Raw genomic sequence first — 3,237 nt, forward strand, 5'->3', positions numbered from 1 at the left:
CCAGCCTGGTCCACAGAGTGATTCTGTCTCAGAAACTAAAGCAAAGGAGGGTTTCGAATGTTCCTGTCTCAAAACAAACAGATAAACCAAAATACCAGGAAAAGAACAAAAACAAAAACAAAAACAAATTACAGCTTCCAGTGAAGTTTTACAGTCTGGAACATGCTTTTGCTTTTTCCACAGTTTCAGGGCCGTGACCAAAGAGGGTTTGCATTTCTAAATAGAAACAGAAATAGAAGTCAGGTGTGGAGGTGTCTGCTGTAAACCCGGCATACAGGAGGCTGAGGCAGGAGGATCATTAGTTTGAGACTACCTTCAAATTACATAGAGCAACACGGTCTCAAAAAAAGAAAAGAAAAGTATTGCTTGTATCTGTATTATGGAAAGGGGAAGTCCAATGCAATTCACAAAACCCTCAAACCAAAAAAAAAAAAAAAAAAAAAGTCAACATACAAATGAAGATAGAAAGCAAACGACAGTTGCTTCAACTCCAGATCCGGTTGTCTGACCATACTCTTGCCTCTTTATCTGCCTTAGACAAAAACAAACAAACAAACAAACAAACAAACAAACAAACAAACTGCTATTGCCACTAGGATGAAAGATTCTGGAGTTAATCGGGTGGTAAAGTGTTTATCATGTTCACCAAGCTGGAATGTTGCTCCTCAGCTCGAGTTTCTTCAAAAGCAGAGAGAAGGCTCACTACGTTATCTGCTCTCACTGTGAGATCACAGGGCTGGCCCCTGGGCACTCAGACAGTGTTGGGCTACCAGGTACAGAAGGAGGAGAGGCATGAGACCACCTCGAAGTTCCTGGTTATGAAGGGGCCGGGGGCCGGGTCTACCTTGACGGTAACTCAGAAACAAGATTTCGGATGCTACCATCAGGACTTCTCTTGAGATAGGAGCTAGCCAGTATAATCTAGACTGACTTTTATCTTGAAAAGATACACACACACACAAAATGTGTATTTTTGCAAATGAATGTCCATTTGCAGCCGTGTATGGACTATATTGTGGGGGTTCTGTTGGCCTGTTTACCTATGTTCTTAGCCTGAACAAAACCAAAACCAAACAAACAAACAAAAAATCCAGCAGGATGCTTTTAAAAAACAACCATTTTGGGGCTAGAGAGAGACAGTTCAATTGATCAAGCAGCACTTTGTAACCCCAGGACTGGTAGAAGAGGGGGGGAACCCTGAGGCTCCATGGCTAGACAGCCTATTATAGTTGGTAAGCCCCAGGCCGTCGGGAGACCCTGTGTGGGGGAAAGGAAAAAAAAAAAACCCACAGAGGGAGACAACAACATTAGGGGTTAACTTGTGGCCTTCCTGTGCACACACATTCACAAATTCTCTCTCTCTCTCTCTCTCTCTCTCTCTCTCTCTCTCTCTCTCTCTCACACACACACACACACATTCATATGAGCAATATATACACATATATAATATACACACGTATGTACACAAACATGTACATACATGTAGGGCATATATTCAAATGGCATCTCCCATATCGAAGTCCAGAAAAACAAATAGTACAATTATTTCTCCAGTGCTTGTTGGAGAAGAAGGACAGCAGTCAGTTCTAAAAGGTACAGAGACACCAGGAAGTTGTGGTACATGCCTTTAATCCCAGCACGTGGGTGACATAGGCAGACAAACCTCTGAGTTCAAGGCTGGTCTACAGATCAAGTTCCAAGACGGTCAGGGCTGTGCAGAGAAACCTGTCTACAAAAAACAAAAACAAACAAACAAAAGGACAAAACAAAGGCCAAAAAACAAAAAAAAGGTACAGAGAACTCCTTGCCAAAGAAAGAGAAATCGAATATGGAATTTATTTTTATTTTACTAACTTCAGTGACTAAGGAAGAGTCACCTCCCTTTGCCTGATACCAAGGAAAGTGCAAAGCCACGCAAAGCATGGGTGTCGCAACCCAGCTGACATTCACACATGGAGGGAGAAAGCCCGCACGGGTGGCTCTCCCAGTCCTGAACTCAGCGAGCAGACACCGCCGGAGAGAGCGGTGAAGCACCCTCCCCTAGAGTGACAGCCTAGGAGAGCCTGTTTACTAAAAATCATGTCACACATGGTGAAAATGCAAATCTAGATGAACTTTGATGGACTCGCTGGCAAGCCTCCCAGGCCTTCCAGCAAATTCCGACGCCAGGAAGTTGGTTCTGAAGCACGCCTGGGAACTACACACACGTGGACTCCCTGACTGTGGCCTCGTACTTCACGGGCAGGCAGATTTCCACTGCTTTGATTGTGTCTCCTCTATCTCCATCTATCTCTGTCTTATGATCAGAGCAAGGTATTGTCCTCAATGGCTGTGACCAACCCTAGACATTGCCTTTATGAAGCAACTGAGGCACCGAGGCAGAGAGGGATTTGTCTGGAAATAAAGAATATGTGCAATTAAGCCATAGCTAGAACTCAGGTGCCCAGGCTAGAGTTCTCTTGTCAGCCTGCTGGTGGCTCACCTCTGATTTATATTTTCCTCCTGGGTTCTTTATTTGCGTATATGTAAATATATAGGCGGGAGATTGCTGGGGTCCAAAGGCTCTGCTTATGCAACTGCTGTGATACACAGTACGGGCCACTAGGACATGCCTGCCCAGCATTTTCTTGAGCAGAGGACAGCAAGCCTGGATGTCATTTCTGCTCTGGCCTCTCAGACTGTGAATAGAGACAACTGGGGTTCAGAGCTTGAGAAACCCAAAGCAGACATTCTTCTCCCCTCGGGGATCTCAGAGCAAGGCAAAGACCGCAGTAAATGCCTACTTTTCACTTGTCCTTTACGGCAGCACCGCGATTGCACCAAGCCCTTCATGCCCGCTGGCTTGAGCTCACGGTCTAGCTGTAGAGATGCAGCATGTTCTTCTATGCTAAGTTTCAGCCAAACAAGAGAAGCATCTGTGTCAGCATCAACCCTTCCCAGCTTGTGGAAAGTGCCCAAACCTTTGCATATAGGAATGTATGTATGTGCTTACAAGGACACGTGTATGTGATGGTTGTGTGTGCACATGTGTGTGCACGCATGTATGTGTGCATGTATGGGGAGGTAGCTTGAATCGACTTCAGCTCTCCACTCTATTTTTTTGAGAGGAGGTCTCTCGATGAGCCTGGAGTAATCTCCAGTGGCTGACCAGTGAGCCCCAGGAGCCCTCCTCTGTGCCTTCCAGGCACTGGAATTACTGATGGGCACTGCCATGCCCAACCTTTTTACATGGGTTCT

The sequence above is a fragment of the Rattus norvegicus genome, chromosome 19 (assembly GCF_021556685.1).
Source record: "Rattus norvegicus strain SHRSP/BbbUtx chromosome 19, alternate assembly SHRSP_T2T, whole genome shotgun sequence".
NCBI classification, from domain to species: domain Eukaryota; kingdom Metazoa; phylum Chordata; class Mammalia; order Rodentia; family Muridae; genus Rattus; species Rattus norvegicus.